Source organism: Pipistrellus kuhlii, unplaced genomic scaffold, assembly GCF_014108245.1.
Source record: "Pipistrellus kuhlii isolate mPipKuh1 unplaced genomic scaffold, mPipKuh1.p scaffold_m20_p_2, whole genome shotgun sequence".
NCBI lineage: Eukaryota > Metazoa > Chordata > Mammalia > Chiroptera > Vespertilionidae > Pipistrellus > Pipistrellus kuhlii.
This window is the reverse complement of record NW_023425515.1, coordinates 85363857-85390408: the sequence shown is the minus strand read 5'-3', so window position 1 is coordinate 85390408 and position 26552 is coordinate 85363857. Positions and strand designations below refer to the sequence as shown.

At 36.8% G+C, this 26552-nt stretch overlaps 1 pseudogene; it reads left to right on the top strand.

The window, feature by feature from the left end:
* The first annotated feature begins 977 nt into the window (after positions 1–977).
* Positions 978–26552, top strand: part of LOC118722991 — a 59006-nt pseudogene continuing 33431 nt past the window's right edge.

Sequence of the window (26552 nt, the reverse complement as noted above, 5' to 3'; positions counted from 1 at the left end):
ACTATAGTAAACAGTCCAAGGAAATGGTGATCAATCAGAGAGAATATCAAGACATAAGGATCTGCAGCCTTTATAAGCCATAGAGAAAAGGAACTCAGTGGGACTCTTTTCCCTTCCCCACGTGGGAGTCTATACTTGTTCTCAGTAAATTTCCATCTTTGCTGTACCATCTTCCAACCGTGGATTCATTCTTCGACTCCCCACAGACAAAGAACCCGGGAACCATTCTGCCCAGGGAAACACTGAGTAGTCCAGTCCAAGTATCCTGCTTCAGTATTATATCCAGATGTTAGACTTCACCGATTGCTGCATGACTACTCAGTCACTTTTAATCGTTCTCATGGGGATAAATTACTCCATAATCTGATCCAATAAAACTTGGGCAGGAGTAATTGTTGAGGCCAGTCTTGAGGTTTGTTCTAATCCCCAAAAGACTTCTCTTAACATTCTCATTCTCTAGTTCTCAGGTCAGGGAGTCCTGGATGGCATTGGTGAGGGTGAGGCCCAGGCGCAGGGAGCCTGTCACATTGGGGGGTGGAATGCACATCTGTGAAGATGCCCTGTGGATTAGGTGCTGACAGCTAGAATCTCCATACTCTGGTTTGAAGAAGCCCTGCTGCTCCCACCAAGGGCACCAGGCTGCCTCCACGTACCCAGGCTGTAGGAGTCGGGCTTAGGGCCACTGATACCTTCCTTTTCCCCAGTGGGGTTGGGAGATCCTGGGTAATAACTCCAAGATCTTGCTGCTCCCTTTCCTCTGGTTTTGGTTTCTTCTGCTCCCTGAAGTGTTTGCTGCTATTGGACCTTCTGTGTCTGTTTGAATTTCTCTAGTTTCTTTCTCTCTTTGCCTCTTTCTTGAGTTGAGCAGGTGTCTTTGAAGGTGCAGTAATCTCAGGGACTGTATGTTGGAAGAAAGGCTTGGCTCCTAAATTCCAGCACGCCCAGAATTCTGGTTGCTGGACACAAGTGATGAGCCAATGAGTGTCATTACCCCAGATCCTGTGCGCAGAGGGGTCCAGGACGTATCGAAGGGCAGCAGCAAGGTCAGCCAGATTGGGAACCTCCCCAGCCAGGTAGGTGTGTTGCCGCAGCCACTCTTCCAAGGGGCTCAAGGCCCTTCCCAAAGCCCCCAATGCAGCCTGGGGCCCTGGACAGAGCTGCGGAGTCCCAAGGCGGGCACATTGCCCCAAGGAGGGCAGCGTTGCCCCACAGGCAGCTGGTATTAGCTCCATGTTGGTGTAACTGACCTATTGTTGGAGGAGGATGTCTACCTGGCTGCCCTCAGGGTCCCCCAGGCCTGTGGGCCACAGCAGCTGGGCCATTGTACTGCCCCCTCCACCCACCTCGCCCCCTCCAGAGCCCATGGGACGAGGTGGGGTTGCTCCAGGGCAGGCAGGTGCTGGGAGGGGTTCCTGCTCTCTAGAGGCAGCTGAAGTCAGATCAAGCAGCTGGGACTGTGGGCGGTTCCCTGGGTGACCCTGTTGACTCCCACCTCCACTGTTTTTATAATTGTGTGGCTGAGCCAAGTAGAGTGATTTGTTTAGAGATACAAAAGAAGGTAGGTGCACAGAAAGAGTTAAAAAAAACAGCAATCAGAGAGAAACATCTCTCTGGGATCCTTATGACTTTCCAATACCGGGTTTTAGTCTGTGAGATTGTATTCTTGCTACCACCATGTTCTCTGAGGCAACAACACATCCTTAAAACACAGCATCCTTTTTTCCCCCCGGGATTAATGCTATCTGTGGTTAACTAAAGGTGACTAACCAAGTGAATAATAGCTGAGTTCAATCACTGAAGTTTTGAAAGCCAAGGAGTAAGGGGTGTGGATTCAAGGATGGCACTGCCAACAGAGATTTATTTATGAAATGCTTTTTATAACAGTCTACACTTCCTAGAGTTCTAACAGAATTATTTTGAGGATAGTTGCTCACTAACTGGATAACCTTAGAAATCTTATTGCCTCAGTTTTCCCATCTGTACAATAGTTATGGTAATCGGACCCACCTAACAGAGCTGTATGAGAGTTAAATGAGTTAAGGCATGTTAAAGACTTTTAACAATGCCAAGCATAGTAAGCATTCAACTTGAGTCCAAAATTCCTTAAGTAAAACATGGGAACAATTTTCTTAGAACTTGGAATAGTTATAATAAAAAAAGTAGTATACACTGATAATATCTATTATTTTAAAGTTTTAATTTATAGTTATTAAATTATTTAATAAATTCTGATAATACACTGATAATATCTATTATTTTAAAGTTTTAATTTATAGTTATTAAATTATTTAATAAATTCTAGATTCAAAGCATGGGGCTAATCTCCCATACTGTTTTGTTACTAAACACTGAGTCCATTGTAAAATTCTCAAGTTAGTGTTATTTATCTAAAAAGTAGCTACTATTTCACTTCTAATTATAATAAAATTATATAACCTATTTTATACCCATTTAACTGCATTGACCATCAATTCAATATTTACCAAAAAATAACTATTAAAAAAGATACTGCTATTTGGTCAAACCATAGTCTTTCCTATAAAATGAGACTGTGGCTAAGTGGACAAGAGAAAATATTGTTCTAGATGATGTCAGTGCACAGTTATACTCTGTGCACATTATTGCTATTCTAAACACAGTTTTAATATCTGACAAGTTATAAAGTTACATGAACAAAAGGCATGATGGATTTTATCACTTTCTCACTAAAAATTTTCAGTTACTCAGTCATATGAAGTAAGAATGTATCATATGAGTAAAACAAAAAATTTGAAAATAATATTTGCTGTTTATAATATTCTATTAAAAATGTAAAACATTTGTTTCATAGACAACTATGACACTTTTATCCATATACCAAATTTAGAGTGAGGTTTTCCTTAAGATTTCTATTTATTGACAAGGTATGGAAATAGGGGAAGCTGGATATAACAACAGCAAAATGAAAATGGTTGATTTTAGTGAACTTTAATCTTTAATTTATGTTTGCCATTCTGATAATTTTCTCCATAATCTTGAAAGGAATAAAAAACTATTGAAAATTTAAAAATAATGTACTAAAATTATATTTCTATTTTCAATAAAAAAATTAATGGAAAATTTGTAATACCAACTCAGTGTTAATTTTAAGGGATGTAAAATACATCAAAATATATTTAGAATAGGAGAATCTTTTCTTTACCTTACCTAGATACTATAAATATGGGCATGTATTAAGAGTAGATTAAAGACAAAGCAAAATATATACTCTATATTTTCAGAGATAAAAGTTATCCAAATGAATACAAAATTTCTACACTTTCATCCCTATACTGCAAATAACTCATTTCCCTTATTATTTGTATTTGTGTATATCATTTATTTTCCCCCTCTGTGAATGAAAGAAACAGACTATAAATCAAACAAATAACTTTTGCATGATAGATTATGAAAAACATTTTATCTTTTGATCTTGAAACCATACAGCAAAATGCTTTTACTTCCTGGCAGGAGTCCCAGAATCCAAGTGTCATTCAAAGGAAATATTTTCATTATATGGTATTTGATCTTTTTATAAATCTCTGTCTTCTTTTTACTATTGGATTTCTTTAGTTTTTTTTTTTTTTAACAAATAGCTGCAGAATGTTACTGAAAAGGGGAGAGGGGGAAGGAAACTAATTAAAACATGGTTTCTTCAGGACTCAGCTGTAAAATTTACTAAGACATTATAAAAAGAGAGAGAACTGAAATTAAACATATATGGGAATTTCTCACCTTTACTGGTAGATGCACAAAGGTTTATGTTCAGTCCCTGAACACAACCCGAGCTACCAAATCTGTGAACTTCATGAATACTTGATAAACCCACAGCAACAATACCAGAATAAAAATGCTGTTAACGTTTGCACAAGCAGAACTATTCCAGGGCTAAAACTAGAACATGAGTCTCCTTTTTCTTTTGATCACTAAAGCTTCCAGTCACGTTCACACTCAAAAAATGGAAGATTTGAAATATTTTTAAAATTTGTATCAATTCATTCATTGCTATTTTAAATATCATTTGTTCATACTACAATGTATAAAACTATAAGATATTAAAAGAATAGCCATGCAAGTAACTATATTTAATATATCTTTTCTGGGTATTGGGCAAATATACTTTTTATATTACAATATTAAGACTTACAATAGAGAATACTCATTAAATATAATGTGAGTAGGCCTGCTGGTTTTTTAATGCATGATATTTGATTTATTACATTTCAAATATGTATATGAGACTGATTTTACACCTATAATAATGAGAAATTTCATGGATTTTGCTCCCATTAAGTTATAAAATGTTCAGACAAAAACTTTGAGAAAGCTTCATGAGAGATATCTCTATTATAAAAACCCTGTGGTGTGATGCCATCATGGAGGAACAACCAAAGACTGGTCATCAGGAGGCTGCGTGCACAGTGAGGCGCGCGCGGGGGAGCTGGGACTTGGCTCTGAGCCTCGCTGTGTGGAGGGAGTCAGTTTGGGTCCTGCACTAGGCAGGTCTGGGTCTCGCACGATGTAGTGCACTGGGCCTGTAGTAAATTCATGAATCTTAAATGCTTATAGACATTAGTTAACTTAGTAGTAGTGAAAATATGTATTTTTTAAAGTTGAGTTTTTTGAACAAGAACTTATGAGAAATGAAACCTAGTTTCAACTTTCTTTCTACCCAAGTAGCAAACTTATTTGCTCTATGTGTCTTCATTTCTTGATTGATTAAAATACTGTAAGCCTCCTATTTAAATAAAAAATATTTTTGGTATCAGGAATACTAATGTAGTCACTTCTCGCCTTTCAAGTTAAAGCTAGGGACTGCTTTCTCTGTAAAATTATCTCTTGATGAGGTGTCTGGTCATATGATAAAAAGAAATCTTGTATTGTTTAGGGTTATTTGCAAAGTATAGCAATGTTTGAGGCAGATAAACTTTATGATAAGGTATAATGAAGTTAATAATCTAGAGTTCTTACGACCTGGCTAAAAAAGCCAAAAGCTATAGAGTAAGAAAACTCATTGCTTGGTACATGGTACTTTTGGATCTAACAGGGAGAGATGGGAAATGCTGCTGCTTGAGAAATTGTACTTGTGAGGCAGGGCCAATCAATAGCTCTCAGATAGAAGAAATTTTGAGTGCATTTGCCATTCATACACATATGGGAAATCAGAAGCAAGTAACAGAGCAGGAAAGGAACACACAGACACTAAAATAAAGAGCAGAAGAGAATTGAGGGGATTCTCACAAATAGTTAATAAATCACACACTTAGTGGAAAAGGTGATTTAGCCAGTCAGGAATCTCTGGGAGCTGACTTAATGTCATTGATACCCTGAGAATATGACCAAATTTTAAACTACTGACCAATTCTTTTTAATTCTTATCTCAGGTTCTTAAAATAATTATAGTCTGTATCAGTGAAAGTCCTAGAAGGAAAAAAAAACAACACATGTTTATGTAGTTGGTATTTTGAAGAGAACTTAATAAAGTATAAATATACATATCTATACTAATAAAAGGGTAATATACTAATTAGACCAGACATTTCTCGGATGTCCTTCTGGACAAAGCCATGGTGGCAGGGGCTGAGGCAGAGGCAGTTAGGGGCAATCAGGCTGGCAGGGGAGCAGTTAGGGGAATCAAGCCGGCAGGCAGGCGAGCTATTAGGAGGCAGCAGTCCTGGATACTACAGGGATCAGGCCTAAACTGGCAGTCAGACATCCCCCAAGGAGTCTGGATTGGAGAGTGTGCAGTCCAGGCTGAGGGACCCCCCTCCTGTGCACAAACTTTGTGCACAGGTCTCTAATAATATATATTTTGTGCACAGGTCTCTAATAATATATATTTGTTTAAGATATTTATATTTAATGTGCATATATTTAAAATATACATAATATCATCTATATTTATAGAGGCCTGGTGCATGAATTCATGCATGAGTGGGGTCTCTCTGGGTGGCCTGCAGAAATCGAGCCCCAGCTTGCGCCCCCAGCCTCTCAGCCCTGCAGCCCTGCCTGGCGCTGCCCCCTCACCTGCTCCACCATCATGCCTATGGGGGCAATCAATCTGGGTTGGGCCCCCTGCCTGGCTTCCTCAATACGTGGGAGCTGGGCAGCAGCCTTGACCCCCACCACCACCCCTGGTCACCATCTGCAGGACAATTGGGCCCCCTCCAGCACAGGCCTTGGCCTGGAACTACCTGCTCACCACTCCACCTTCCCGCCTTGGTGCTGCTCTTATTGGGGCCCATCAGGACCAGCAGTTCCTCCACTGCCCCACGCTGCCAGCACCACAATGCTGATGCTCACCATGTTCGGCGCAGTCCCCTGGTGGTCAGCTCACGTCATAGCAAGCAGTCAAATTCCCAGTTGAACTCCTGGTCAAATGGGGGGAAATTTGCATATTAGGCTTTTATTATATAGGATATCTTAAACACACACTTATATATATTTTAAATATATATCAAACATATGTATAATAGGTGCACATATGTATATATATATATTGAATGTTTATATATAAAATGTATATGTATATATTAGGCATCTAGGGACTAGCAGCAACAGAAAGGCGCCCATAGGCCTGAAGGGACTAGGAGAAAAACTGTATCACCAGAGTTAGTTCAGAGGTAGACCATGGTATTGGAGTAGCTTCACAGGAACTTTAGCACAGTTTACAACTCCTACTAGGACAAACAGGGAGGAAATGGGAAGGGTTGAAGAAGGGAGAGAATGAAGATGAAATATCCTTACCTCTGTCCTCAAACCCTCATATCATTTGTCTGAGACTCCCTTTGGCCCAATCCAATCAGCTTCCAGAGAATAAGATAGGCTAAGTGGTGCAATTTGTAGGAGGCAGTCTCTTAGAAGCAAAGACAGGGCAGAGGTTAGGAGTTGGGAGGATTGGGAGCTTGCAGGGGTGGGGATGAGGGGACGGGGTTAGAGGTGGGGTATAAAGGTATTCAGTCCAACTAGAATAATCTTTTGGGGCCCATTAGTTGTTGAGTCACTAAACTTCTTGATTAATATGTAAGAGAGTGAGCTTTATACTGTCCTCCACTCTCTTAATTTAGTAAGATTCCAAAAAGAATGGAATTAACTATATACTTTGCCCTAGGAATAAAATATAATTTAAAAAATAATATATCAAGAATTAAATATATACTAGTATATGTAATATCACAATTCAATTCTTAGATATAATATATACACATATATATATACATATATACATACATATGTACATACACAATATAATATTCCAGTAATACAATTTCATTATATATATATTTTTTCTATATGTATTGTATTTATATATGTATATGTACATGTATATTGAGTTTTGTAATATGTTTTTATTGATTTTAGAAAGAGAGGAAGGGAGATGGAAAGAGAGAAATATCAATGTGAGAGAGAAACATTGATGGGCTGTCTCCTGCACACAGACTGGGGTCAAACCCACAACCTGGGTATTTGCCCTGACTGAGAATCAAGTGAGCAACCTTTTTGGTTCATGAGGTAAAGCTCAATCAACTGGCCAGGGTGACATTGAGTTTTTAAAACTACTTCCTTTGACAAATTATATTCTTAATGGAAATCTCTTTTTAAAAAGCAGAGTTCTTTGAAATTGACTTCTAGGGTCAAATGCCTTTGGATGTTGTAAAAGTTCAAGCTCCTTATCTAATGTGAGCATTAATACAGGACCAAAAATACCTCAAAAGTAGAGAAAATAGTTTCAAAAGGTCTAAAAGATAGGGGCAATGATTAGTAATTTACTCTGGTAAAGACTAATGATATTTGTAAAGCAAAAAAGATTTATTGACATATTTATTGATTTGATTTATCGGTTTAAAATTATATTTTTTACCCAAGAAGAATTCATGATTGTGCCACACATACAATCAGAAAAAAACGCAGTGTCTGCAGCTGGGATGGAGAGTGAGGCTTGGAAACAGCTGTGAGTAAAGAGGATTTAACAAAGAAGAATGATTTCTGTGGTGGAAACATAGTACACAGCACATCACTGTTCTGAGCTCTCAGTCAATATGATGACTAACCCAGATGGGATGAGAGTAGCAAACGATGCTTGTGGAGTGAATACAGTTAGGAAGAAGGAAATGATACCATGTAATTATAGCTGTTTTATTTTTCCCCAACTGAGGAGTGTAACAGAATAAACTGGTGAATGGAGAGGAAGTCACACAAAATAAGCAATATCAATAATGCTTTTCAGTTTCAATAGATATCCAAATAGCACAAGTTTATTTATATATGAATAAATCAATTTAATTTACAAATCATACAACATATATATATATATATATATATATATATATATATATATATATATATATATATATATATATAACTAATGACTCAAGTAGAGGTGACTGCAAAAAGTTCATAGTAGCAAAAAAGAGGAACTGATTCTGGAAAAACAATTCAGCAGACAGATACTGAATAGTTCAGAGGATGGAGATCTGAGAGCCAGGTGTGGAGGCTCCACAACAAAAAATAATGCCCAAATTTTTCTGCAGGTCTGGTCAGTCAAAGACACACTACATTGCCTCGGGGACCAGAGGATGCCTGTTTCCCTTGTGGAAATTGCTGAGACAGAGTCCCAGAAGCTGCTTCTCAGAGTGCAACCTCTCGTGAGACTGGCCTCTGGAGTCAGCCGCAGTCACTCAGCTCCCTGTAGCCAGACAGCATTTTGTAATGTCTTTTCTTTAGGTTGCTTTTGTGTAGAGTCAGTGTGTGCTTGGCACACCTTTAGTCACTAGGAAAGTAAGGATGCGGTGCATTTGGCTTCCAAAGCAGATTGGGTATGCCCCCTTAGCTAGGAGATTCCTCAAACATAAATGGAGATTCAGATATTGACTGGACAAAAAGGAGAGCAAATGGCCTTTGAAGAAAATAAGCAATATAACTAAAATACCCCAGAACATGACCATTCTTTATGTGATAAACCTCATAAATAAAGGAGATCACCATCGTGCTATGGTTCTTACCATTAAGTGTATATAACTGAAAAAAATTACGTATTTTCCGGCATATAAGACAACATTTGAAACGAAAAAAAGTCAACCGAAAATCGGGGGCAAAAGACCAAAATTGCACAAAAATTACCTGCAGATCTTGACGGCAAAGTAAGTCTTTTCTTTGAAGTGGAGGGTAGTCTTATACAGTGAATATAGGCCTAAACCTATGTTTTAATTGTAAAATTAGGGAGTCTTCTTATACTCCAGAAAATACAGTACTACTGCAATGTGGATTTTCTAAGCAGATGATTTAGCCAAGTGGCCTGATCAACCACTAGCATTTAAAACATGTATTAATTAAAATTTAATGACAATGATTGCATTGTTTATAATTATCTGAATATTATTATTGGGTATTTTGGCCAAGCCATATTTTATTCAATGTAAATAAAGAATAAGCTTTTATTTTTTTATTTTTTGCCATTTTCTTTTTAATTCTCACTCTCTAGTATCTACTTATTATTTGATAATAAACAAACACAGATCTGTCTCATAGTACCATAATTCTTGCTGCATCCTTGATCTATTATTGTACCATTCTAATCAATAACATTTTTAAATGTGTGTAAGATGCCCTGACTGTTGTGGCTCAGTGTCTTCCCATTTCATACATTGAAGGGTGGTGGGTTGCACTCCCAGTCAGGACTGTGAGTCTCTCTCTCTCTCTCTCTCTCTCTCTCTCTCTCTCTCTCTCTCTCTCTCACACACACACACACACACACACACACACACACACGTACATCACTACTTCTCAAAAATCAATAAAGAAAAATATAAAATAGAATGTGTGTAAAATGTTTTCTCCACTTCTTATCCTTCAATGAGACACTTCTGAACACCTTGGAACTTGACTATTTATCTTATAATTGCATTGAATATACTTTTAAGGTCATACTGCTGAATCCAGTGAGCTTTTCAGTCTTCATCCTTCACAGACTTCACTATTTTTCTTTATAATCTCCAATTCATCCTACATACTTTCTTCCTTTGACTTCTATGTTACCTCATATTTATGTTTGCCTTCCTACCTTTGTAGTCACTATTTTTTTTCTCTTTTCCATTTGCTCTTCTTTTAAATGCAAATATCTTCTCAAATTTTAATCTTTATCCTTTTCTACATGTTTTACAGCCTCCTTAGGTCATTCTTTTATCCCATGTAGAGTCATTAGCAGTCTAATCTAACTGTGTGATTCTCCAAAATATATCTTTAGACTCAAACTCACTACTGACTTCTGTTACATTTCCATAAGTGTTGTAAATTAAGTATTTATAAGGTCAAATTCATCATATTTTTTCCAGCCTGCTATTCCTTAGCACTTAATGTCATATATACTTTAAGGCTTAAGAGAAGGCAATTGCAGGACATCTGGCCTAAATACCTATTGAAACTTAAATTGTATCCCATAAGTACCACAAATGTGTATTTGTGTAGTTATGTAGGTTACATTTTCCATAGATACTGAACCTTTAAATGCTTGAAAGAGAATATGGAATGATAACAATTTTAAAAATGAGAAGCAGATTATGCTTATTATCTATCAGCATTTCATAATTTTTATTAAACATATATTTTATATTTTGTAACTATACCCTCCATTGTCTTTAATTTTATTCATGAACTAAATGATGAAATTGGTATTTTGTATTTAAAGAATTTTCAGTTACAAAGTTGCAAAGTTTCCAAATATGAATGTCACAACTGAGAGTATTTTTGAGGCCGGTCAGCATTTTATGATATTTAATTTATTCTGATTCTAATAAATCCCCTAGTGTTCTCCTAATGACAATGCTTCTTCATTTGTTTATCCCTTCAAAATAAGACACACACACACACACACACACACACACACACACACGCACACACGCACACACACACACACACCATGCACAAACGCACTGCTACCATGGACATTTTTGCTGAGCATCAGACTTTTGTTTGCCTTCTGACTGAAGAACTTAACACAATACTCCATATGCATTCAATCTACTTGAATGATTTGCCATATTTTCAAGATTTTTATGGGTTGGATCAGCCAAAGCATAACATTTCAGACAGGACATAAATTTTGTAAAGCTAAATCCATCTAAGTAAAAGATAAGGATCATGTACAAGTTCAATTAAGATGTTGTTTGCATAAACAAATTTAAAAAAATTCAAATATTCTATTTCTCAAAGCTTTTAGGATTAGCCACTGAACTGCCCTCTCAAATTCTAGCTGCTGAGATGAAACATTAAAAATGGTCACTTGTGAGAATGAATTATGTGCCATTTCATCCCACTTGTATGATAAATTTTAGAAAGGCAAAGATTTTAAGTGTATTTTCTTATAATGAATATGAGAACAATGTCATTGCTACTTATTAGTAATTCTCATTCATTGATTTATAGTCATGTATAACATATCAGATAAAATGTGATGACACATACATACAGGGAAAAATGTTATGAATTTGATCAATTCTGTTAGGTTTTTATGTTGAATAGCTCACACTCATCTGAGAACTAAAAGCACAGGATTCTCCAGTGGGATTTGAATAATAGCAGAAACATGATGTAATGAATATGTTTTTTCATTTCTCTTTTATTTAATTTTTCTGGGATAAGAAAGAGAAAAATAGGGCTCTAAATGGTTTTTTCCTTCTGCAAGAGAAACATAGTTTTGTATATTTAAATTTGTGAGCAGAGGCTGATGGCCAATTGAGCAGTGGCACAGGGGAAAATGTGAATGAGTTATTTCTGTCTCTTTCCCCTCCCTCTTTTATATTAAGAATAAAATTCCTTTGAACATTAATGTAAAAGTCTGAACTACCCATATGTATACATTAATATCTCTTTTAGAATGTTGATAATATAAAGAAGAAAAAGTAAAAAATAAATATTGTCCGATGCAGCCAAATTTCCACTCTAATCCCAGCAATATCCACCAAAGTAACTTTACACTATTTTCTTTTAATTTTATATTTTTGTACTTATTTTCTAATTCAAACAATGGGTATTTTACTCTTTATCAAGATATATTATCAAACCTATTGCCTTTCCTTTATAAAATATTGGGAATTTAGCCTCATATTATTCCCATCTACTTATCATGTCCTCCCTTCAAATTTTGCTACTTATATTTTCCTTTAAGCTATTTTAGTACTGAATTGTATGACTTCAAATACAATTAGATAACTATTGCCTGACCCAGAAACACTAGATAGAACACAGAATCTTATCACTCATTCACTATTGAACCACCATTTTTTGTAAATGTGATAGGCATGAAAAAAATGTCCTCCCCCCCAAATATATTAACTTTCTAATTCCTGAAACCTGTGGGAATAGAGTATTGATTATGTTATACATCAAAAGATGTGATTGAGATAAAGATCTTGACAAAAGGAACTTATGATTGGTTGTCCAGATGGGTTTAAATATGATAATATACATTTTTATAAAAGGGAAATTAGGCACACACAGTGGAGAAGACTACTTGAAGACAGAGCAGATATTGGAGTGATGCAGCTATAAGTCAAGGAATGCCAACAAGCACAAAAAACTAGAATAAATAAAAAGTGTTCTCACCTAGATCCTTGGAAAGGAGTGTGGCCCTGTCAACATATTATCTTCTGGGCTCCATAATTGTCACAGAAGATATGTCTGTTGTTTTTAAAGTACAAGATAGGTTTGTTGTTTTAAACTATATGTCTTTTGTTTTAAACATGTTGCTTAAGTCTCAGGAAACTATTGTATAACTCTCTGTGATTGCTTGTGACAAATTATAAGTAATTTATTATCCTATCTAATAAAAGAGCAATATGCAAATTGACCATACCTCTGCTATACCCATAAGCCACACTCACCAACCAATCAGGAATAAGTATGCAAATTAACCTAACCAAGATGGCTGCAGCCACAGAGAGCAGGAGGCTTGGGTTTCCTTGGCAATGGAGGAAGCTAAGCTTCCCACCTGCCCTGGCCTGCCTTGGCATCTGCTTAAGGTTATGAAGTTTCAAATATAGAAGATAAAGAAATCTCAACAAAAATGGCAGCAGACACAGAGCTGGAGAGAACAGGAGGCTTGAATTGCCCCAGCGATGGAGAAAGGCAAGTTTCTGCAGCCCTGGCCTGCCTTGGACTCCTCTTAAGGCTACAAAGTTTTAATTATAGAAGATAAACAAATCCCCCCAAAATGGGTACTGCCATGGAGCAAGCAGGAGGTGTGGCTCCGTTCCAGGCTATAAAGTTTCAATTATAGAAGATAAATAAATCCCAGATATCTTCAGTTGCCAGGAGGCATAGCTGGCCTGCAAACCACCACAGGCCCCTCACCCAGGCTGCCCCACACCCCAAGAGAATCAGTACCCTGATTTGGGACACCCTTCAGGGAAAACCAGCTGGCCCCCACCCATGCACCAGGCCTCTATCCTATCTTTAACATATTGGACAGCCCTAACTAGTTTGACTAGGTGGATGGAGCAATGGCCTGCAGCTTTGATTGCAGTCAAGGGCATGTACCTTGGTTGGGGGCACATATCCAGTGGGAAGTATGCAGGAGACAGCTAATCGATGTTTCTCTCTCATATATGTTTCTAGCACTCTATCCCTTTCACTTCCTCTCTGTAAAAAAAAAAAAAAAAAAAAAAAATCAATTAATTGTAATGCTAACAGCAAGACACCCATGAAAAACACTCATGGTATGAAAACAAGCCAGAGGAAAATCATTTGGGCAAAAAATGAAAAAGGATCCCAAGTCAAATTTATAGAAAACAGTCCTTTAATAACTTTTGGTTGAGAATATATTTGTATATTTTCAGAAAACAACTCTGAGACCATGAGGATTCCGGCAACAGAGAGGAATTGACAGGACTACTCTAGCCATGAAACAGAAAAGAAGCAGTTCAGAGATGGAGGACTCTGACATTGTCTTGCCATAATAGCAGTCAGCAGCTGTGCATCCCTGCTGGTTACTCAAGACCAAACCAGAGACAGTCATACCTGTAAAGGCTGAACCATAGGTGCTACAGCAAATTTATACTGGGAAACCACAAGAGGGAGTTAGCACAGTTACAATGACAATTCAAAGGTTACAAAAGCTATTTCAGCCGTTTCCAAGAAACTCAGGGCACAGGTGCAACGCCTGGGCATGCTTAGCTGGAGTGTGACCCACCACCTCCCTCCAAACTCCTACTACCCATTGTTCAGTGACCTACTCCATGTCCCTTTATCCCAAGGCATCCTGCCTCTAGGCTATGGAGGAGCTGTGCAATGTTTGCAGCCCAGAACAACAAGAAGAAGAAATAAAAGGCATCCAAATTGGAAAAGAACAAGCAAAACTGTCATTATTCGCAGATGACATAATACTATACATAGAAAACCCTAAAGACTCCATCAAACAATTATTAGACTTAATAAATGAATTCATCAATGTAGTAGGATACAAAATTAATGCCAAGAAATCTATGGCATTTCTATACACCAACAGTAAACTTACAGAAAGAGAGAATAAGAAAACAATCCTATTTTCCAACGCACCAAAAGAATTAAGATACTTAGGAATAAACTAAGGAGGTAAAAGACCTCTACTAAGAAAACTACAGGACATTGAAAAAAGAAATAGAGGGAGAGATAAACAGATGGAAGAGCACACTGGGTTAATGCATTGGTAGAATCAACATCATTAAAATGTCCATACTACCCAAAGCAATCTATAGATTCAATGCACTCCCCATTAAAATACCAATGGCATATTTCACAGACCTAGAACAAACTCTCCAAAAATTCATCTGGAATATCAAAAGACTCAGAATAGCCACAGCAATTCTAAGAAAGAAGAACAAAGTAGGTGGGATCTCAAAACCAGATTTCAAGCTATATTACAAAGCCACTGTTCTCAAAACAGCCTGGTACTGGTACAAGAACAGACATATAGACCAATGGAATAGAATAGAGAACCCAGATATCAACCCAAACCATTATGCTCAATTAATATTTGACAAAGAAGGCATGAACATACAATGCAGTCAAGACAGTTTCTTCAATAAATGGTGTTGGGAAAATTGGACAGATACATTAAAAAAAATGAAACTATATCACCAACTTACACCATACACAAAAATAAACTCAAAATGGATAAAAGACTTAAACATAAGACAAGAAACCATAAAAATACTAGAAGAATCCAAGGGAAAAGAAATCTCAGACATATGCCAAAGCAATTTCTTCACTGATATCACTCTTAGGGCAATGGAAACAAATGGGACTACATCAAAATAAAAAGTTTTTGCACAGCAAGAGAAATCATCAACAAAACAACAAGAAAGCCCACTTTATGGGAGAGAATATTTGCAAATGTTATCACTGGTAAATGTTTAATTTCCAACATTAACAAGGAACTCATATAACTTAATAAAAGGCAGATAAATGATCCAATAAAAAAAATGGGCAATGGCCCTCGATAGATACTTTTCAAAAGAAGACAGTAGGAAGGCCAAAAGGCACATGAAAACGTGCTCAAAGTCACTAATTATCCGAGAGATGCAAATCAAAACAACAATGCGGTACCTTCTCACACTTGTTAGAATGGATATCATCAACAAATCAACAAATGACAAGTGCTGATGGGGATGCAGAGAAAAAGGAACCCTCGTGCACTGCTGGAGAGAATGCAGATTGGTGCAGCCACTGTGGAGAACAATATGGGGTTTCCTCAAAAAACTAAAAATGGAACTCCCATTTGACCCAATAATCCTACTTCTAGGACTCTATCCCAAGGAAATAGAAACACCAATCAGAAAAAAATATATGCATCCCTCTGTTCATAGCAGCACAATTTATAATAGCTAAGATTTGGAATCAGCCTAAGTGCCCATCAGCAGATGACTGGATCAGAAAATTATGGTATAGCTACACAATGGAATACTATGCTGCTATAAAAAAGAAGTAATTATTTAAAAAATTATATATATATTTAACTGACTTTTTACAAAGAGAAAGGGAGAGAGATAGAGTGTTAGAAACATTGATCAGCTGCCTCCTGCACAACCCCTACTGGGGATGTGCCCATAACCAAGGTATATGCCCCTGACAGGAATCAAACCTGGAACCTTTCAGTCCTCAGGCTAATGCTCTATTCACTGAGCCAAACTGGCTTTGGCAAAAAGAAGAAAGACTTAAAACACACACACACACACACACACACACACACACACACACACACACACACACATATATATATATATATAATTGATTTTTTACAGATAGAAAGGGAGAGAGATAGAGAGCTAGAAACATTGATGAGAGAGAAACATTGATCAGCTGCCTCCTGCACCCCCCCACTGGGGATGTACCCCTAACCAAGGTGCATATATGCCCTTGACTAGAATGGAACCTGGGACCCTTCAGTCTGCAGGCTGATGCTCTCCACTGAGCTAAACTGGTTTAGGCAAAAAAGAAGGAATTCTTACCATTTGCAGCAGCCTATATGGAACTGGAAAGCATTATGCTAAATGAAATAAGCCAGTCAATGAAAGAAAAATACCACATGATCTCACTCATTTGTGGATAATAAAGAACATCATAACCTGATGGGGAAAAAAAATAGATACAGAGGCAGTAAAGCATCAAGCAGACTGTCAAATTACAGAGTGAAGGTTGCGGGGAGGAGGGAGATAAGAGATCAACTGAAGGACTTGTATGCATGCATATAAGCATAACCAATGGACACAAGACACTTGGGAGGGGGGTGAGGACATGTCTGTGAGTGGGGTGGGGGTGGGAGGTCAATGGAAAGATATGTACACATGTAATACCTTAATCAATTAAAAATTTTTTTAAAAGAATGTGTTCTAATCACTTATCTCTCCAAAGAAATAAATGAGAGCTTTAGACAGAACATGAACATCTGTTGAAAGTTGAGAACTAAGAAATGCTACAGCTTGGGTGTGGTTGGGTAGTTGGTACATGAGGATATGCTACTGATTTACTGAAAAGCTAAGCTAGAGGCTGAATAAAAGAATATGTATACTACTAACCCATAAAGGAGATTATTTTATCTTAAAGTCTAGTGGTACTCAAACCTTGTTCTATGTAACAATAAAGAAGTTACTACAAAATGTAAATTCTCAGATCCAGATTTTACCATTAGCAATTCTTATTTAGTAAGTCTAGAATAAGATAAGGAAACCATTGTTTTTGTCCAGTTCTCTAGGTGCTTTTTGATAATAATCACTACTCCAGGCATGAGCAGCTAATAGATGTCATAAAAATTACGAATGAACCAGATTAATTTATTTCTATTAAATGCTGAGGCAATATATGTAATGTCTTAGCATGTGTATGTATAAAAGTTGATACATTAATATTTACTAAAGCATCATGTGATTTCAAATAGAGAAATAATTCTGTAATTACTGAGAAAATATATAGAATCTATGATCATGTATACAAATAAATGATATTCTATAAATGGTAGATGACATATTAGTGACACTGATTATTATAAACAATCCATGCTATTGATATTGCATGTCAAGTCTTCCTAAAGAAATATGACTTTTTAATAGGGTGCCTTTTACAAATATCCTCTTTCTAAAGCATTTACATTTATAATTGGTATATAAATGTTCATGAAAACAGACATATTCATGAGACAAAGAAAATGTTTTATGAAGAATAAGAAATTTGATGGATGTTTCTATAAAAATAAACTGTTGTATTAAAAAATGACAAGCTTTATAGCTGTTCATAATGGTGATTTCTCACTTGCTATAAAGCAGTTAGTAATATATAAAATTTTGAGAATAAAAATATTCATCACATTTCATTGCATTATAGAAAACCATAATGCCCATTATATTTTAGTCTTATATTTCCTTACTTTGTATTTTTATTCTAATATAAAAGTAATTGTATATATTTAAAATTTCATTGCAATTATTAACCTTGAATTTTCCTGTAACAAAAAGTAAATTTCAAAACATGAGTTCCTATTAGTTTCACTAAATGTTTAATATAAACATTATATTTTCAGAACAAAAATTCCTGAGATTTAAAACATCTTCCCAGAGTATAACATTTTTCTATATTTTATTTAGATGAGACATTTCTAATTTGGTAAAAAATTCACCTTACATTTCCTATTTTTCTTTATTGCATTTCCAAGTTATTTTCAAATATTAATAGACTAGAGACCCGATGCACAAATTCGACCACCAGAGAGATCCATTGGGCTGGCCTGTGGGATTGGGCCAAAACCGGCTCTCTGACATCCCCTGAGGGGTCCTGGATTGCAAAAGCATGCTGACCAGGCCGAGTGACTCCACTAGTGCATGATTGGGGCTGCAGAGTGATACGGGAGGTTGGCTAGCCAGTAAGGGACCATGAGAGGACTTCAGGGTGTGTCTCGCTCATTATGCTTAGTCCTGATCATCCAGACCCCAGAGGCAAGCTAACCTACTGGTAAGAGCATCTACCCCCTCAAGGTCAGTGCACATTATAGTGACAGGTCAACCAGTTGACTGTCTGACCCCTGATAGTCACTACATGCCAGAGGGAACAATTGAGCAGCCTTAGCATATCATTAGCATATTATACTTTTATTGGTTGGACAGATAACCAGATGGCTAGACACAGCATATTAGGCTTTTGTTATATAGGATGTTCTCTGTAATATTAGCATATTTTTAGACATTTTTTTCTATTTTTTTTAAAGATTTTAATTGATTTTTAGAGAGAAAGGAAGAGAGAAAATCTTCAATGTGAGAGGGAGATATCTATTAGCTGAATTTATTGGCTGCCTCCTGCGCACCCAGCACTGATGAATAAGCCAGGAACTCAGGCATATATCCAGAGTGGGAATCAAACTGCAACCCTTTCAGTGCATGGAAGGATTACTGAACAGCCATACTGGCCAGGGCTAGACATTTTATTTCAAATTCTAGATTTAAATTTCCCCCTTGTTAATGCATGCTTTGATATTCCTACATTGATGAATATATTTTATTGTCAGTAACTCTTGCTTACTTCTAGTTGCTTGACACACTCTACCTATTGAAAACTAGCTTTTACTCTTTCCAAGAAAATAAACGGATAACATAATTTTTAAAATTAAGTTTCACAATTAAAGCTTTTTTATGTGTGTTTTTAAGTTGGTAGGCAAGACACTGTTTTTAAATAAAAATGTTAGATCCAGATGGTTGAGAGACAAAGTATTTGAGTTAGAGTTTAAAATTTGGATGTAATACAAAAAAAAAATCACATATTTGCCTAATCAAAGAATATAGAAATTTTACAATCAATGAACCAAAAGGATGGACATATAAAGAGTTTTAAGTATTTTCCCTCTTTAAGTACTATAAAATACAACACTAAAAGAAACAGTATAGTTTCTAATGAGAACATTTTCATAACCAAAACAAAATAAATATCTAAAACATTCTCCTGAAAAGCATGGGGAACTGAGAGAGAAAGCTCACTAATAGAGACTCCCAGTGCTAATGTGTCCACAGTCTGATGTCACAGGGTAGAATTGCCTGCCTCATGAAAAACCTTCACTTTATGATGGTGCTTGAACAGTGATGAAAGCAACTAAAAGTTCTTGAATGAAGTCCACAGTGTGTGAGGTTGAAAGTGACAGCAAAGGGGACCTGGGGGCTCTTATATGGGAGTATGTGCTCCCTTACCACATGTGTTCCTCTTGATAATTGAACGATGCTTTGGTCCAAGGATAATATGCTGAACGCTAATGAGAGGTGAAATGAAAATGTATGCCTCAGTGAAGGCCAGTGATGTCTCTTCATATATGACAGCACACATAACATGTTTCTCATTTAAATTGCTATGACTTTTGGAAATGAAATTTTATTAGAATCCTCAAGTATAACTTTTGTATATCTGAGACTACAAAAATTATTTTTAAAATTGCCTTTATTTGCACCTTAAAAGTATGTATGGTAAATATCACAGAAAAGATACAATACATATCACTGAAAACTTACCTAAATTGTTTTTCCTATAAGTACCTTTATTCACACGTTTTCATATATCTATACTAATAAAAGGGTAATATGCTAATTAGACCAGGAGATCTTCTGGATGTCCTTCTGGACAAATTCATGGTGGTGGGGCTGAGGCAGAGGCAGTTAGGAGCAATCAGGCCAGAAGGGGAAGGCAATTGGGGGTGATAAAGCTGGAACGGGGGCCAGTTGGGGGTGATCAGGCTGGCAAGAGGGGGCCATTGAGGGTGATCAGGATGGTGGAGAAGGCATTGGGGGCAAGATGGCTGTGGGGGGGCAGTTGTGGGTGATCAGGCTGGCAAGAGGGGGCAGTTGGGGGCAAGAATGCCAGTGGGAGGGAGATGGGGGCAAGCAGGCCAGCAGGCAGAGTGGTTAGGGGTGATCAGACAGGCAGGCAGGTGAGCAGTTATGAACCAGCGGTCCTGATTGCGAAAGTATGTCTAACTATTGGTTTAAGCCCAATCCCACAGGTATTGGGCCTAAACCAGCATTCAGGCATCCTCTGAGGGGTCTCAGATTGGAGAGGATGCAGGCAGGGCTGAAGGACACCTCCTCCCCACCCCCATGCATGAATTTCATGCACTGGGCCACTAGTATAAATATAAAGTATTTTCAGACATATAAGATAAATGTATATGTATATAAATCCTACATATTAGAATGAGTAGTGTTTATTTATACTTGGTTTGATAATTTCAGAAGATTTAGGAAACTTATTTATGAATCTCTGTTCTTGTAAATGAATATTAATCACATCAAACATCTTAAATCTGTAGTTTCAAAATATCCTTTATTATACTTTAACACACAAAAGAGAAATGAACAATTCTGGACATATCCTCTTGGCCATTATATAGAGTAACAGTTAACACATTTTTGTAATCCAAATTCTTCAGCTTTTTTAATATGTCAATAATAACACGTCTTTTCCCTGTGTAAACATTGCTGGTTATTCCCAATTGTTTACAATATAGGTAAAGCATTTTCCTGAGATATGCATGCAACTTTACTGCCTTGTCCTGGCCTGGCTTTCGACAGGAATGCATGCCTTATTCCTCACTGGCTCCAGGCATCAAAACTTACTCTGTTGAGATGTCCCAAGTCTTTTCAAAAGTCAGTGACTTTGCACTTGCTGTTTATTTCCCCGTAGATATTCAAGGGTTTGATTTTTTTATTCTTTTTGTAGGTGTCAACTGACATATTGGGACAAGGATCTCAGAGAAAAAGAGCTTTCCTGGATAAACTACATGATGTAACCTTCTCGCCCAAGATCACACAAACATACCTATACCAATAGCACAACAGTCTTGTTTTCATAGCACTTTTCACTATCTAATTGGATCTATTATTTGACTGTTTGAACTGAGATTTAAAATAATAATATCCTATCCAATAAAGAGGAAATATGCAAATTTACCATCACACCATAACAAGACAGCTGTGTCCACAGCAGAGGCAGGGATTCCGTAACACAAGATGGCTGAGCCCACAGTGGAGGCTGAGTTCCCATAATGAGCCTTAATGAGCAATCATCTGGGATCTGAGGCTGCGTGGTGCTGGACAAGGGCAAGGGACCTGAGGCTGCCCCCCCCCCACCTGGTGGGGCTTGACAGGGGACCTCAGGCCATGCCCCCATGCACTGGTGCCAGGTTGGGGGACCTCAGGCCACACCCTCCACCCAGAAGGGCTTGACAGGGAACCTCAGGCTGTTCTCCCTCCCCCTTCCTTGCCCTGGCCCAGGCTGGGGGACCTCAGGCCATGTACCCTGGCATGGAACTGGGCCAGGAAATGTGAGGCCACACCTACCACCTACCACCTGGAAGGGCTTTATGGTGGTGGGGCTGGCTGGGTCTGGATCTAGACCAATGGTGGTGGGGCCAATTTGGTCTAGGTCTTGCACAATTTTAGGTGCACATGGGTGGGTGGGGACTTGATTCTGGCTCCTGTGGCATGCCCCAGACTCTGAGAGGAGGAAGATTTTCATTTACCAATTTTTCTTTTATCTCTGACATTTCTATTTATAGAGAAAGGGAAAATAGCAATATTAAAATATTTCCTCTAATTAATTTCTTTTTAATGTGCACAGATTTTGTGCACCTGGTCACTGGTTGATTATAATAATGAGTGAAGTGTTCATTTATGTATCTATTTTATTAATTTTTGGTTTGGAGATCATTAAGGGAGCTATATAAACATTATAAATTATAATTGTATGGCAGTTCCAAGTTACGAGAGCATACATTATAAAGAAATGGATATGAAAATTAATTTCTTATGGAACATGGAGTACTTAGATTGCCTTACTAAAAAGTTTGATTTTCACAAGAAAACAATGAAAGTTTTAAGATATAATGTAGATATCTAGTGACAGTACATATAGCATAGTTAATATCAACATGTATGAAAACCTCACATGCTTGCTAATTTATTTTGGGAAAATCCTAAAACGGTTCCTGATATAATCCTAATGCATTTGAGCATGTGCCACAAATTGAAAAGCTACAGTATATTGTTTGTATAAATTCTCTATAAAACTATCTAGAAAATTTTCTGTATCTAAAATGAAATGCCATCTGTCGTTTCTAGCACATGACTCTATTGTTAAGTGACTATTAATAGCCTCATATTATTTCCATTACAATTCCCAAGCTTCGGACAAAAAACTAAATTGAAAAGTTATGAGTGCAGCCACAGAACTTTTTTGAATGTGTTAACGAAAAACCATTAAAACCTGTAAAGAATTTTGTAAGTTTATTTGAGCCAAACTGTCGACATATGCCAGGAAGCAAAACCTCAATAAATTGAGATAATGCTCCAGAGAATGCAGGGTTACATCTATATTTATACATTGCAATCAAAGGAAAGGGACGAAGGTAAGGTGATAGATTAGGGAGGTGGGACAGAGCAAGGCAGGAAACCTCTGGGATAGGGTAAAAAGTGAAATGATGGACATGTGCTTCTTTTACAGAGATGGATATGGGATACTTTAACATAATTAACAGTTGACAATTAACTTGATAATTAACAGTTGACATTTGAGTTGATAACAATAACAATGAGGAAATGTCCCCTTGACATTTGTTGAGCCTTGAGGGTTCCTGGGTAAGAAGGAAGTTATAAGTTAACCAGACATCTCACAGATATGTTACCTTAGAGGCAAAAAGGCAAATGGGCTCAGTAATGAATATCTAAGTTGATCTTTGTCAGGGAAAATACTGGCCTAGGATATGACTACCCACTATAACCTGTTTGTAGTTAAACATTCAATTTTCAAACCATCCTTTGTGGTTATTTTAGGTCTCTGAGTTTGCAAGACTGCTACGCAGGCCTCCTCTGAGCTTGTCAGGTTAGCATGTGGCTCTTTTCACAAATGAATCAACTCTTTTCTTAATGTTGGTCATTTTCTCTTCCCCGTAGTGAGAGGGCTCCTGACTCCACTGTGGGGCAGGGCGGAGTTATCCTCCATTCTGTAACTGAACCCTAGCCCTCACCCAACCAATCAGGGTTAGCCGAGGCAGTGACATACCACCGACCGAGTAAAACCCCTGGACTGGGCGAAATTCGCTCTCTCTTCCGCCATGCTGCCAGCGTGAGTGGGACCAAGCCCATGCTAGCATGGAAAAGGCTCTTTTGTTTATTGCATCGGACTCGGCTCCCTGGTGGTCCTTGGGGCTCACAAAGTCTGGGCGTAACACATAGTTCCATGGTTAGCTGAAAGAGAGCTTGAGACACACTTTGCAGCCACAAAGTCCTGTCATGAATTTGCTACATCAATTTAACATCATCTACCATTGTCTATATATATTTTTAGTTAATTACAGTCTGAACATAGTTTACTAGCACTAGGTTCAGTGTGGAAACTTGAAATGCAGCTAAAATAGAAGTTAAATTTCTATGCTCACCCCAATAAATTCATTTTTTTTAATGTTAAATTTAGTCAAACTAGTTCAAATTCATAAAAAGGCCTTGGTGATGTTAAAAAATTCTGTTCCTGTGTTCTCCATGATGATAATAAATGTATCTACTTAATAAAGTTGTTTTTTAGATTAAGCATATTAAATAAGGACAGAAAACAGTGTCTGTCCCATAGTAGTAACTGCTTAAAAATATTATTTTGTTGTTATTATTATTATTCTAGATAGTTTATATGCTTAAGTTTCTCTTAGTATGTTTGGCAAGTGTAATTGTATCATGACTACATTTATACTTTAATTTTGGTTGCTATTTCACAATTAATATTAACTATCTATGATATACTAATATTGGGATTATTTTCTTCTAAATTTAGCTTATAGAATTTTGGTTCTGGCTGAAAAGCCTGTGGCAAAAATTACTCTACTGCAGTTTGAAGAATTTATGCTACAAAACTAAATACATTCTTCTCAAAGAATTGTAGAGGTGGGGGAAAAAATAAAAAGCCCAGCCAAAAATTGTAAATGTCCTTCCAATACCAACACTATCATTGGCTGGAGAGATTGCTTTTGGCAAATAATGAACTCAAGCTTTGGAAGTGTATTGTTTAATCTATTTTACAAAAGAATACAAGACAAAGCCAAACCAAATTAAACATTGCAACCATTCTTTGGGTATATCAAATTTGGCTAAGAATCACATAAGAAAAAGAATAATTGTTGAGCAGTACACATATAGTTTCATTATTAGAAAATATGCAATTATAACTGAATAAGGCTGAAATAAAATTGTAATAAAACACTGGTAATTTTTGGATTTTAAGAATAAAGGTTATCATCTCCCTCGTGTGTTAGACAGACATGTGTTTTTGGCAACTACCTTGAAATTTTACCCAGGCCCTATTACAGCCATCCTTATCTGTTTCATACTGAGAAATAGAAAAAAAAGGCAAATCCCAGTCTGCTGAGGCAGGAATAAGTACATTGTGTACCTTTATAGTCCATTCATTTGTTGAAAAGAATTCTGGCAGTTCACCAGTTTGTAGTGAAAAAGATTTATTTTCAGTAGTGAAATTACTTCTTTTAAAACTATAAGACTCTTTCCATTAGCAGGCTCTCTTTTAAGACAAATAGCAAAATTAAACAAAACAAAGCAAAAAAAGTGCTTTGAGAAAAAGAAAGGAATTGATTTTACAAAATAATACGCATTTTACAGCAACTTGTTATCATAAAGTGACTGTTATTTATGAGTGAGATAATTTATATTAATTTGAAAAGCATGGAAAGGGAAAACTAGAATATTGAAAACATTTCAAAAAGTTTTATTTAAAAGTGAAAATAATAATAATAATAATAATAATAATAATAATAAGCCCAGACAGAATTGCTCAGGTGGTTGAGGATTGCTCCTTTGATTCTCAGTCATAGCACATACCTGGGTTGCAGGTTTGGTTCCAGGTTAGGGCAAGAATAGAAAGCAACCAATTGATGCTTCTGTATCATATTGGTGTTTCTCTCTCACCCCATTGCTTTCTATCTAAAATCAATAAAAAATATATATTTTTATTTTAAACACATTTTTATTGACTTCAGAGAGGAAGGGAGAGGGAGAGATAGAAACATCAATAAGAGAAATCATTGATCCTCTGCTTCCTACATGCCCCATATAATAAGTTAAATATTGAGAATGTATTTAAAGTATACACAGGCTCTGGCCAGGCAGCTCAGTTGGTTAGAGGGTTTTTCTGATGCACCTAGATTGTGGTTCAATCTCTGCTCAGGGCATACATGGGAGATGATCAATGAATGCATGGATGGGAGGAGCAACAGATCAATCTCCCTCTATTTCTCTCTTCTCTTCTCTCTCTCACTTTCTTTCTCTCTCTCTCTCTCAAAACAATCAATGAATAAAAAATAAAGAATATATAATCTCATATATACACAGACACATGCATATATACTATGCTTGTAATGTATGCATGGTCTTATATATTTTGACTGAATACTGATCATTTCAACATACTGTTATTACAGTTTCCATAAGAAAATCACTTGTATTTATTTGTGTATTTTAATCTTCACCTGAGGACAGGTTTTTATTGATTTTTACAGAGGGGTAAGGGAATGAGAGAAACATCAATGTGAGAGAAAAACATACATAAATCGCCTCTCATAGGTGCCTGACTGGGAATGAACTGCAATTTAGGTATGTGCTCTGATCAGGAATCAAACTCTACACCAAGCATTGTAGCCCACAATGAATATTTTTGTGCCCAAGCCAATATAATAGTATGTAAGAAACATTTTTAATACAATTTTTAACTTAATTTTTACTATATCCTGTTATACCTAATTGTCATTTATCATTTTTTTATAAGGTGCTCACTGCAAAAATTCGCACAGCCCTGTACATGCATGGGCCACAACAGTACCCCAGACCCTGCCACACACCCCACCATGTCTCATAGTGACTGGTCATTTGGTTGTTATAGCATAAGGGCCACTAGGTTTTTATAATATAGATTATTATTTTTTTTTCTTGTCTAAGGTTTTACATAAGTCTCCCTTTTCCCCAATTGACCAACCCCCCACC